Genomic DNA, 12,796 nt, shown 5'->3' with positions numbered 1-12,796 from the left:
CAGGGCTGTGCTACACCCGCACTGGCCATTTTGCGCTTTTGCCCTTTTGCAGCCCCGCTTCCCAGGTGCCATGTCCAGGTCTGCCCGCACCGCACGGCCCCGGGAAGCCCCCACACTGGCTCCCACTCCTGCACTAGGGAGGTGAGGGCTCTCTTCGATGGCTGAGACCTCGCAGGCTGTGCTTGCTGCACCCCAGCTGGCCCATCCTGGTGGCGAGCAGCCGGCACGGGGACATCCTGGAAGCGCCATGCCATGCCAGGCTGGGCTGCCAGCCAGGGGCACAGACACAGTCTCGTTGGCTCCAGGAGCAGGGAGCAGCGGCTAAAGGGTATTTTCATTCCTGCAACCTTCAAGTCTGCCCCCGGCCTGGGCAAACTGCAGTTTTCCAGGGACATACACCACCTCTGCGGGGGTATTCAAAGGCACATCCCCAGTTAAAGGCCACACTTTGCCAGTGTTTGGCTCCGAAGCTCAGAAACACTGGAGCTGCCCAAGGAAAAACCACCAGACTTTTTTTTAAACATGGGCGAAATAGTCTTTTTCTTCAGACGTCGTTCTCAGGAACAGTTGCACCATCTTGCCTGAAATATGTCTAGCCAAACTGAGCTCGAGTCCCTGAGCCTGCCTGGAGAAATTCAGCTTAAATATTAAAGCTGTAAGTGACAGAAAAGAGGAATTACAATTGGGAGCATCACAGAGCCAGCAGGATGGAGTGCTACAGCTCCAACTGCAAAGCAGCTCCCTGTGCCTCATCCTCCTGCTGCCTCTGGCTGTGGCTCCACATCTCTCCCACACTGCTGCAGCACAGGAAGGAGATAACGGGCTCCTCCGCATGCAGAGCTGAAGGCTGAGCCACATGCTGCTTGTTCTTCCCAGGCATGGGGAGGGACTTAAAAACCATGGGATGCCTGAGCCCTTGTAAGACCGTACCGGTAAGGCTCTTGAGCCAAAGTCATGGCCACTGAGGCCCAATACATAACAGAAAATGAAGGAGTTTTTCTCCTTGTTTGGACTCCTCTGTTTCCCTTTTGGTTTGTTAGTCTAGTCTAGTCTATTCCAGCTAGGCATACTCTGGGCCAGAATCAGAAGAAACAAGTATCTCCAGAGAATGGCTTACGCACGTCGGTTTGCCCAGCTTTGTGTGATCCCTGATGTCTTGGTGGACCAAGGAGGAGGAGTGGGTGTTTACTCCTTTGGGACAGGGGCAGCTCACCGGGAGCAAGGTTGCCAGCTCTGCTCAGAAGTCAAGATTTCCCAGCAGTGTTTGCCAGTTTAAGTGACGGAGCATATTGGTTTCCAGTTCAGGAGGTCAAAGAAGCCACGGCTTATGAAGAACAGAGTCTGCACATGCTGAGAAGTAGGGTATCGAATATTGGGGACCCAGTGGCAGATCACAATCACGAGGCATTTTAGAAAATCCTCACAGATTTGTTTCTCCCACAAGCCCCCATTGCTCAGCGTTTGCAGAGTATATGTTGTACTAAGCTGGCACAGTCCTTTCTGCTCTCTCCTGAGGCAGGCAGTGTCACCTGCTGCAAGGCAGCAGTCAAGGTCTCCAAGCCTCAGTGATGGTGTAGGACTGGCGCTGGCTTGTCTGGAGCGAGGGGCCAAGCTGCATGACTTCTCCACGTCATACGTATTACTGGGGCTGAAGGAAGTGGCAGTGAAAGAGATTTGGAAATCTTTTTTTGGTCCGCTGTTCCCTGAAGTTTTAGGCATGTGTTGTTTGGGCTATGGTAGCTCCTAGAAGTCACCAGCTGGGGATAAAGGTCTCATTTATAGTAAAGTTTTATCAAAAGGCATTGTGTTGTAGCCCACCTGTGCTCTGCATCATGCTCCAGCAGAGCAGAAATCAGCCGAGTGCTACCTCAGCCTTGGGGAGCCTGAAAAAGAAGGAAAGACAGTATGAGAGACACCTGGTTTTCACCCCCTGGTGCCTCATGGACTGTGAGCTGTGCCAGCCTATTTCCACTTGCAGTACGATATGAAGTTCTTGGCTGGCAGCTCATTACGTTGTTTGGTTCCCAAATGCTTCTCCTGGTGACTTTCACAGCAGTGCTTGTCAGACTGGAAGGTCCTTTAAATGGCAGGGGCTTAGCCAGCCACTGGATTGTGCTTCTTCAGCCCGAAAGAGATGAATTGAGCCCAAATGAGAGCACTGTTTACTCAGCATCTGGAGAAGCCACGGATGTGGGACCCCCAGGTTCCCCATATGAGGCGGTAGCAATGAAGCACTCGGGATGTCAGTGGGAGTCCTGCGGGTCACATTCTGGTGGCTGTTCCCTGGTTGCAGGTGTGTCCCTGATCATCGGCTGGGAGTGGTGGTGGCCGGGCGAGACACCCGGTGCTGCACCCCTGGGTGTGCTGCTGGACGTTTATCCAGCATGGCGTGCGCTGCCTGCGTCCTTATGGGTTGGACAGATGGGCATCACGGTGGGATGCTTAAGGAAAACCAGGCTCTCAAAGCCCCCTTGCACCTTGGCGGCTCAGGTCCCTGTCCCGCCTGCTGGTCGCTCCTGATGGCAGGAAGGCAAGGCTGCTCTGCAGAAACAAGGCCCCCAGGAATTTTCTTAGGTACCACCTCTGCCAAGCAACTGAGCGACGCCGCGTCGACGGGAGAGGTTTTGCAAACGCTGCTGAGGTCTCAGATGCACCCATCCACCCGCCTCTGCTGCCGAGGTCGCAAATGCACCCATCCCCCTGCGCCTGCTGCCGTGTTGGGGGGCTGACCCCTCCGTGTGCCCCTACCGCGCCGGCTGCCTGCCCCGGAGGCCCGTTCCCCACTCCCGCTGCGGCACACGCCCGGGCAGCCGCCCCGAGGAGCCCGAGCGCCGCAGCAGCTGCTCGGGGAGGCTGATGCGGCGGGCACAGCCTCAGACCCAGAAATAGCCGGAGACGCGCAGATCCCGCACCCGGCCTCTCTGCCGGCAGCTCCCCGCCTGCTCCCCGCACCGAGAGCCGGGACCGCCGCGGAGCCGCCGGCCGCTGCCCCCCCCGCCCGCCGCCTCCCCTCACGGATGCCGCGGGGCGCACGGTAGGCAGCGCGGCGCGCGGGGGGGGGCGGGAAAGGTGGTGCTGCCCGCCCCCGCTTCGGGCCGGGAGGCGGCTCCCCCCGCGGGGCTCGGAGCTCCGGCCGCTTTTTCGGCCCCGCGGCCGGCGGCGCAGGCCTCGGCGCCCGAGCATCGGTGAGGCGGGGGGAGCAGCCCGGGGACCGCGGCCTCTCCGCCGCAGCGGGGCGGGCGGGGGGGCGGAGCGGCGGCGGCCCCGGCCCCGGCCCCGGCCCCGGCCCCTTCCCCTTCCCTTTCCCTTTCCCCTTCCCCTGCCGGGGCCAGGCAGCCCGCGGCCGGGCGGCGCGGGGGGGTCGCGGGGCGGGGAGGCGGCGGGCGCGGGGCCCGGAGCGGAGCGGGAGCGGGAGCGGAACCCCCCCTCGCCGCCAGCAGGTCAGTCCGGCACGGGAGGCGGCGGCGGGGCGGGAGCCGCGGTCCGGGCTGCGGGGCTCGGCCGGCGCCTGCCGCGGCAGCGGGCGGGGGGGGCTCAAGCGAGGGGTGACCGGGGGAGCTCCCGGGGTGCAGGACGGGGCGGGGGGGCGTCCCGCCGTGGCGGGCGATTGGGGTGGGCAGGAAGCCGCGCCGCCCGTGGGGCTAATGCCGGCGCCTCCCGGGTGGGCCCGGCGTTGGGACGGCGCGGGGGGATGCTCACGGCAACTTGCGCGACCCCCCGGGCGGGTGTGCCAGCACCGCCTCGGGCAGCACCCGGGTATATATAGCTCGGGAGGGCGACTCTGCGGGTCCGGGATGCAGGGACGGGTTTGGTGTGTTGTTGTGGGAGATTTCTGGGTATCTAGCTCTGTTCAGACGCTCTTTCCCTGCCCTCGTTCTGGACCACGTAGCAAAGTGGCTTTAACTAATGCTCGTCTCCGCCCGCCTGATGGGTGGCTGAGGCCCAGCGAGGTGCCTGAGTAAGTCAGCGGCAGAAGCAGGGAGCGAGCCCCGGCCCCTCGGTGTTCTTTCCCAGTAGCTGCGTGCACTGCTGTCCTCTGATGCGAGATAAAATGTCATCCCACCGCTGTGTCATGCCATGGCTTGTGCTCGGTCCCCACGTCATCCTGGCCACAGAATCCTCCTTCCGGGAGGCAACACCTGACGGTGTTAGAAACGCTTCGTGCTAGCAGAGGAGGTGGGGGGGGAGGTCTCCTCGTTTCTCCCTCCAGCTCTGAGAGACTGATGATTCCGAAAGGGCTGTCGGGTCAGGATGATCTAACGCTCTGGCCAAGCTGCTCACGCCCAGTTTATGACTTTGTCCAGATTTGTCCACGGATCAAGGCCCTGCCTTCTCCGTCGCTTGCTTCCCCATCCTCTCTAGCAGCAGCAGTGCTGCACGGTGGGTTTGCAATTCAGAAACCTCCTGAACAGAATGGGTGTTATCCAGCAGAAAGAGAGAGAGAGACCTTCGGCTGGCTGGCAGATGTTATTTCTGCGTGAACATCTTTTTCCTCTTAACTGTTTAGCCACCATCTCCAGGACTTTTGTACTTGCCTGCCTTCTCCCCTTTCAGAGAGTTCAGGGGGAGCAGGAGGTGAGGGGAAAGCGGGGTGGGCAAACAAGGTATGAGAAAGCACCTTGCCCCATGTTGGGGTTTTGCAATGCTGTGTAACAGGTCAGGCTGCCTGTCTGAGCAGCAGAGAGAGGGCAAAATGTGCCATTTGGGATAAAAGGTGCTGTTGAAGTGGTCTGCGCTATTTGTTCAGAAGGGAGAGGGGAGAAATTGTGGAAAAAGCAGAAGCCAGAAGGACTGGCCCTGAGACCAGACTTGAACCTTGGCCTCGCTGCCTTCCCTGCTACCCTGCAAAGTGGTAGTCAGGGCCGGGCAGCAGATGGAGAGGGAAGAAGCAGCAGCTCTTTCAGGAAGGATTTGTCTTAAGTAGCCTGGCAAACAGCCATTGGCAAACAAATAAGTAATAAATAAAAGCAGGGAGGCTGCTGGCACCCCTGCAGCCTCTGACTCCATAGCACATACGGGCTTTTTCCGGCTTTCTTGTAAGCTTAAACCTTTGCCTTCTTCCCATGGCAGCATCCTGTCTCCTGCCACTCCATCTGAATGCCTTTCTGCTCTTTTATATTTTTTCATGATAACACTTGAATTGCTCTGTAGCTGCTCTTCTCTTCAAAGCTTACCCTGAGGTTAACTAGTTCATCCCTGGTTTGGTGGCTGCTGACAATGGTAGGCATAGGGTGGTCCTGCAAATGGGGACAGAAATAGCAGTACTTGCCGGGCATGCTGGTCAGGGGTGTGCGTAGGCTCTTGCAGGTAAATACTGTCCTCCTTCCACGCAGAGACTTCTGGCCCAAGGGAAAGTAAGGCAGATTTCAGCACGGCTTCAGAGCCTACGTCTGCAGAGTTGTAAAAGGAGGAGTGTCACTGCTTTAAAATATTCTTTGCAGGAAATACTCCTGTCTTAACAGACTGTGAGAGCTTTCCTAAAGCAGCAAGGAAAGGGAGAAACGTTTCAAACACCCACAAGTGAATTCAATTGATATTAAACTAATCAGTCACCTAAACTCTTAGGGAAACATCAGTGTGCTGTGCAAATGCTGACTCCTCCGTGAGTCTTATAAACAACAAAGCCTTCTACCATTGTCAGTTCTGTGTTTGGTGAAACAGCTCTTCTTGCCTACTTTAATTGCTGTAAATATGTTTTGTGTATTTAGCCCTAAGTTTGAAGAAAACATTGCATTCCTGATGCACTGTGCTCAGAGCAAAACCAGGTTGGATTTGAGCTGATTTCAGGAGAAGCAGCTCCAGTCCCAATTTCCTTCAGCTATGGCTTAATGACATTCAGTCCTTAACCAGCTATCGGATCCCTCAACTACGAGAGGTCTTGGAGATTTTGAAGGTCCCACTTGGCATCTACCTGCACTTAAAGATGCCTAAACATCTTTTAAAAGCTGGCTTGAAGTTATTGCTTCAAAAGTAGCTGGGACTGGTAATTAGGCTGTGATCACACCTTGTTATTAGGTGGGGACAATGGCAGCAGTTTGCTCACTCCATTACAGCAACAATGGGACAGCCCCGGCCAGGTACCTGTGCGCAGCCCTTCCCATCGCCCTGGCCACTATTGTTGCTGGTTAATGTGTGAGACTGGGCACAGCGGGTCCTGCAGGACCTCTCTGCAAGAGGCAGGGGAGGTGGGGTGGAGTAGCCAGACAAGGGGCACGGTCTCCTCTCTCCCAGCCCACTGCCCTGGTCCCTGTGTCACCCTCACCTCTCCGGTGGTTCAGCCATCGCTCCATCTCACACCTCCTCACCAGATTTGCTTTTTATGACTCATCTTGGTGGTTACCTAAGCCCCAGCACTGCCCTGCCTCGCCTGTCCCCCAGTACAGCCCTCTTAGTGGATGACTGTGTTGGCATAAGAGCTGCAGCCATGCTAAGGGCTGCAGAGAAAACCTCTTTGGCTGAGAAATCGCCTTCCTAATTGAAATTACTGTAATGTTGCCCAGCCTCTGGGGAGCACGAATGCCACAGTATGGAAGCATTTCAACACCGAGATCGGTTGTGCAGTTCCTAGCAGAGTCCCCATGAGAAAGCTGTGGGTACCATATTGACCAAGGAGGGGCTTTTATGCTGTCATAGTTTGATCTCAAATGAAGATGTGTTTAAAATGGAGTGCCAGAGCAGAGAGGCTCAGTGCTCCTGCTCAGTGGGAGTAGGTGAAAGCTTTGGGTGACCCGATTCCCCTACCCTGAGTACCGATGTCTTGTGTCTTGTCATCTGCAGATTGTGGATGAGCTGAGTGGAAGGCAGGATCTGAATGAGCCAAGCTCCACTGCACCCCCAAGTGCTAAAAGGCAGGTTGTGAGAGGTGGAAAAATATGTCATCATGTAATCTTGAGTTGCTCCTAACAGAGGGAGAAAAGGGCTCTGACCCTGCTTCACCGGGGAGCATTTTATTGTTAGCTGGGAGTTGGTGGTAGGAGGCAGCTGGGGCAGGAGTTGATGGAGATTGAGACAATGAGCCCCTTGATGTGCTGCATTGGATGGGTTAGGGGAGAAGAAAAGGTAGAGATGGGGGAGTTAGGGCAAACCTCAGGTTTGGAAGGATAGCTCAAGAGCAGCTCCCAGCTGCGGCCCAACGTGAGCCCATGGTACCCTGAGACGAGGCCTGGAGACCCTGCGTTGGCCAGGCCAAGGTGACTCTGCTGGAGCAGTCCCCTTGCTGCGCTACCCATGCAGAAAGGTGACCCACGCTAGGATGACACGCCAGGAAAGTGGCACAGCCTGAGGTGCTGAGATGTTGCATGAGGGCGGGCAAGCTGAGGGGTGACTTGCGAGGCTTGGAAGTGGCTGGCTATGGGCCACAGGGCACCAGAGCAGCTAGGATCCCAGCTGGCGCTGGGACAGCCCCCAGTAGCCTGGGACTTGGGACATACCTGGCTGGAGGACCTGGTTGCAACAGCAGGTTGGGATGGTCTTCTCGGCAGAGTCTCCATCCATGGAGATATTCAAAACCTGCCTGGACATGGCCCTGAGCAACCTCCTGTAGCTGACCCTGCTTTGAGAAGGTAGGCTGCACTAGATGATCTCCCTTCAGCCTCAACGCTTCTGTGGTTATTTGTCCTATCGTCTGACAAATTCGGTCACCATGGCAGCATTAGCGAAATGACCAGAGGTTTGGAGGTTTTGCCTAGCTCCCCTGAACCTGCAAGCAGCAGTCTGGAGGTCTCTACACCAGTAAGAGGCTCCCAGGGCTTGCAGGCTCCAGGCTGGGGGCTTGCACCATTCCTTGTGGTTTTGGGCTGCTTTTCTCAGGGAGAGGTCATGGATGGCAGAACTATGTGGAAGGGAAGTATAATGGCAAAAATGGCAGAAAGCCAAACCAAACTTCGTAGACTTCAGAATAAGTTTGATCTGCACCTTGTTTGGTGTTTGTACACTTTTTCTCTTTTCCTAAGGACAAGTTGATTCTCAGTGATGAGTATGTTGTGATGCTTAGGACTGAGCAGGAGGCTGCACCATGCTTAAGTGAGTGGGTTTAAGGTGTAAGGTTATTTAGATTCTTAATGTCTATATTTCTTGCATTAGAAAATGGTGAGTGACACATTTCTTTATTAGATATCACTTCATTATTTATTATAAATTTGGTCCAGCTGTATTTCCGTGGAAAATGAAATCCAATTCAAAATGCAGAAAGCAAGCATTTAAAAACTTGTTTCTAGTTGGTTAAGTAAAACTGCTTAAAATGTATGAGTCCACAAAAGAAAAAAGAATAAGTTTATGAAAGCATTATTTGTATATGTAATGAATTTAACAATACTATATTACTATACTATATTGTATTACTGTAATACTATGTTATAGAATCACAGAATCGTAGAATGGTGTGGGCTGGAAGGGACCTTAAAGATCACCTAGTTCCGATCCCCCTGCCATGGGCAGGGACAACTTCCACTAGGCCAGGTTGCTCAAAGCCCCATCCAGCCTGGCCTTGAACACTTCCAAGGATGGGGCATCCACAGGCTCTCGGGGCAACCTGTTCCAGTGCCTCACCACCCTCACAGTGAAGAACTTCTTCCTTACATCTGACCTAAATCTATCCTCTTTCAGTTTAAAGCCATTAGCCCTTGTCCTATCACTTTGTAAAAAGTCCCTCTCCAGCTTTCCTGTAGGCCCCCTTTAGGTACTGGAAGGCTGCTATAAGGTCTCCCCAAAGTCTTCTCCAGGCTGAACAACCTCAACTCTCTCAGCCTGTCCTCATAGGAGAGGTGTTCCAGCCCTGTGATCATCTTTGTGGCCCTCCTCTGGACTTGATCCAGCAGAGGCGTGTCCTTCTTATGCTGGGGGCCCCAGAGCTTGAACGCAGTACTCCAGGTGGGGTCTCACGAGAGCAGAGTAGAGGGGGAGAACCACCTCCCTCGACCTGCTGGTCATGCTTCTTTTGATGCAGCCCAGGATACGGTTGGCTTTCTGGGCTACAATGCACATTGCTGGCTCATGTGGAGCTTCTCGTCAACCAACACCCTCAAGTCCTTCTCCGCGGGGCTGCTCTCAATCCACTCATTGCCCAGCCTGTGTTTGTGCTTGGGATTGCCCTGACCCATGTGCAGGACCTTGCACTTGGCCTTGTTGAACTTCAGGAGGTTCACACAGGCCCACCTCTCAAGCCTGTCAAGGTACTTCGGGATTATAGCAACATAATTTTATTATAGGAGATGTAAAATATAACCAGTGATATAACCTGCATATTTCTGTCTTTTAAGAATTCAGAACTAGTAGAGAGTATCCTCTCACACTTAATCTTTGCTGAGCTTGGAAAAGGAACCAGGCTCTCCTGTGTTAACCTGCAGTAATTTTCTGAACTCTGACTAAACTTATCAGTGTACTAAATTAATTGAAACATCTTTTTTCCCTCTGCTTTCAAAGAGGTTGCTGCTGTCAGAGCCACTTTTGCAGTTCATCAGGCTTTAGCTCCAGGTGCTCAGCCACTGAGCGGATCTGGCAGCAAGGACATACTGCATGAATTTCTACTGACTTATTTTTCACTGATGAGAGTGATTTGAGGTCTTAGCATGTATGTTGTTAGAACTCCCAGTTTTAAATAGGCTGTCTTTTAAATTAAAAAGTTTTTAGTTCAGACAAAATCTGATTACTTTTAAGTCAGGTATATGTTTCCAAAAGTCATAATTCTTTTATTTGTTCTGGTTCCGAGTCCTCTTTATTGCCTCTTCCTTTCATACTACGCTGCTGCTAATCTTCTCATCAGGCAGTTTCATTGGATTTTTCTGTTGGGAGGTTTTCATCAAGTTTAATTTTCTTTCACCTGAGTTTTTAATTTCTTGTGTTTTCTTCCATGAAATTTCAACAAATTCTTCCTTGTTCAGAAACAAAAAAAAAAAAACACAACCCAACAAAGTGAATACTGCTAATAACAGCTGCAGTGGCTGGGCCACCTCCTGAGAATGGTGCATTTTAAAGAATTTCAGGTTAGTTCAGTCATTGTAGGAAAGTCAGGGGGTGGATGTTTCTGCACATGCAGTCCTCTGACATCCTACACACTGGGCTGGATAAACCTAGCTATGCAAATCTTTAGTAATTGGACTTATAGAAACTATGACCATGCCCTAAGCCTTGTCTTGGGTATGTATGTACACTATCACAACTACAGCTTTATGTGTGTTCCGGGATAATCATTAGGTTTCAGGATTCTTTCACCCCAGCAGCTGCGTCTGAGGGACCGACTGTTTATTTGGACAGTCCCTGCACAGAGTCAAACTTCAAGGGTTTCTTTCCCTCCATAATGAGGAGGTGAATTTCTGGCCCTTGTGAAAGGCATGTTGCAGTTGGTTTCAGCAGAGAAGGGATTTCATTCTACATTTTCTTTGGGCTTGGGATTTTTTGTGGAAAATATCCCGAGGGCAGAATAAGTTTCTGTACATCTGTAGCCTTTAAAGTCCCAGCTGGGAGCAATGCTCAGGTGTGTCCCTCCATGTCCCCGGCTGCCCATGGGAGCCTGCCTTGCCAGCACTGTGTCCTCCCCATCCCTATTACCTGGGGCAGGAGAAAGTGTGCACAGGTGTGTGATGGGACCTGCTGAGCTTCGGGTCCGATCCTGCTCTTGGTGCTGCAGGCTGGCTGCCTGCTCCCTGAACATGCTGGGGAAAGTTCTCTGTTCCCTGGAGCTCATCTTGGTTGAGAGGTGGGAATTGGGGAGGGCGTTCGTGTCAGCAGGATGGTGTCTCGCTCCCTCATTGAACAGAGCTAATCCGGGTAGCTGGGTTTTGCGGCCATGCCTGTGTGCGTTGCCAGCCTGGTGCTCTGCGCAGTGCCAGTGGCATCACTGAAGCCCGCTCTTGGGGTTTGGGCTGGTCCTGCAGCTCATTTAGCACAGGGTCTCTTCATGCCATGGTGAGCATTAGGAGGAGCCTTCCCAGTGCCCTCCTGTGGCTCTTCACAGCTGGCTCTTGGTCCTTTTTTTGGTCCCCTCCCTCCAGCATGACATCCATGTGCCCTGCGACGGAGCTGTGCTGCCAGGAGGAGCATAGAAAGCAGCCAGGCAGGATTTGGAGACCGAGGTGTCCTGCAGGTGGTCCTGTCCCTAGGGAAGGGGCAACAGTGTGGGATTCAGCATCGCTTACATACTGATCCCTGCTGCTCTGGAGGAGGGTTTGGCTGTGGGTGCAGAGCTCTGCTCACCCTGCCGGTGCTGTGGTCAGCACAGGGATGTCGGGATGAGCCAGAGCTTCTGCAGCATCTGCGGTTGCATGGTTTTTTGTCTCTTATGAAGTGCAGGTGCGGTGCTGGCACTGGTGAAGCAGAGGGGTGTTTCAGGGTGGGATGTGCCCATGCTTTACTGGAAGCGGTGGTTGCCACAGGGAGCCAGGCTGGGAGGTGGTGGCTGTGCTGAAGTCTCATGCACTCTCACCTTGGGTTTCTCAAATTGGCTGGAGACTCTTTGTGTTTCCAGGTGGGGAGATGCTTCCCAGAGCAGGGATGGAAGCTATGCAGCACAGTGTGCACCAAACTGCCCCTTAATCAACATGTAGCGGGTGATGACCCTGGCTTATTTAGTAAATGCCTTGCTGGTGCTGCAGAGGCCGAGTACTGGATCTCAGGGCGCTCACTGCAGGGCCAGCCCAGCCAGGCAAGAGCAGCGTTCATGGTGGCAGGTTTGGGATGTGCTGGGTGGGGATGCAGGCAGGGACAACAGCATATCCAAAACCAGGCAGAAGGCAGGGACCTGGGCTGGGGCTGGGCCAGGACAGCCAGCCACTGTGAAAACCACTCCATATCAATGCTGCATCCCTGAGCATCTCTCCCAAAACAGACACAGAGCTTGTCTGATTCCTGCTAATTGTGGCAGGGCCTCAATAGCTACCGGGTTGTGGAGAGGCTTGCAGTGGCTGTTGCTGGGACACTGCTCCCTGCCTGGGCCTCCAGATCTCTTAGGCTGGTTCTATTCCTGGTGCTGATGCTGCTGTGCCCAAAGCACCATGGAACAAAGGGGCACAGGCCTGGGGAGGCTCCTTTTGCAGCCGTCTGCTGCAGCATCTCATGTTTAATTTCCTTTCCTTTTCTCTTCCACGAGAGCGGTCATGCTGTGGAGGGCAGGGGGTGGCTGCCTGGGCATGGCTGGCAGGGTGGGCACAGGGGCACAGGGGCTGCCAGCCCTTCCCCAAGCACCAGCCTGGCTGTGTGGCCCTGTGTGCAGGAAAGGCAGGCTTGTGCAGAGAAACCAGGGACAATCTCTCTGCCTCCCTGCCCCTAAAACTTGCCATCCTGGTCTTTTTTCCCATTTTTCCCCTGATCCCAGATAGCCTTTTTCCAAGGCTGACTTGCCCACAGAGCATCTCTGATGCTGGCTATTGGATGTGGTGAGTTTGAAAGGATGCGACCTCCCGCAAACATACCAGGTGGGGCCGACAGCCCCTACGCAGTGTTGTGTTGTCTGCTCTTGCAGCAGGAAGAGCTTGCGGGTCGCTCCGTGACCACCCTGCTGCCAAATCTGCCATCTGTCTCACCACGTCCTCTGGGCGATGCTGCGCCTACCGGCCCACGGCTTCTCTCCTCCCCATGCCTTGTCCCTTTCCCAGCCTGGCTGCTGTACATGTCCAGATGTGACACTTCCTTGTCTGCCTGGAGGGAAGGAAACCATTTCTTGTGTTTTCTTCCATCACATCCATCACTCCCGATGCCCTTTGTGCTGGCTGTGGGCAGGTGCTGACCCGTGGGCACAGCCAGAGCCGGGTAGGAAGGCAGCGTGGTGGGTGCGGGCAGTGCCAGCCTGGGGCACTGGCACAGC

General features: G+C 54.2%; 1 protein-coding gene across 3 annotated transcripts in view; it reads left to right on the top strand.

The window, feature by feature from the left end:
• Positions 1–2,808: 2,808 nt before the first annotated feature.
• TMEM63C (transmembrane protein 63C) overlaps positions 2,809–12,796 on the top strand; it is a 35,343-nt gene continuing 25,355 nt past the window's right edge. For 2 of the 3 annotated variants that reach the window (XM_049825682.1, XM_049825680.1), the window contains exon 1: positions 2,809–3,034. The gene's annotated coding sequence lies outside the window, so the exon portion shown is untranslated. Of the gene's footprint in view, positions 3,035–3,077; positions 3,186–12,796 lie in introns of those variants that run through there. The other variant, XM_049825681.1, reaches the window with a different exon arrangement.

This window comes from Accipiter gentilis, chromosome 22, assembly GCF_929443795.1.
Source record: "Accipiter gentilis chromosome 22, bAccGen1.1, whole genome shotgun sequence".
Lineage (NCBI taxonomy): Eukaryota > Metazoa > Chordata > Aves > Accipitriformes > Accipitridae > Astur > Astur gentilis.
This window is presented reverse-complemented; position numbering and strand designations above follow the sequence as displayed.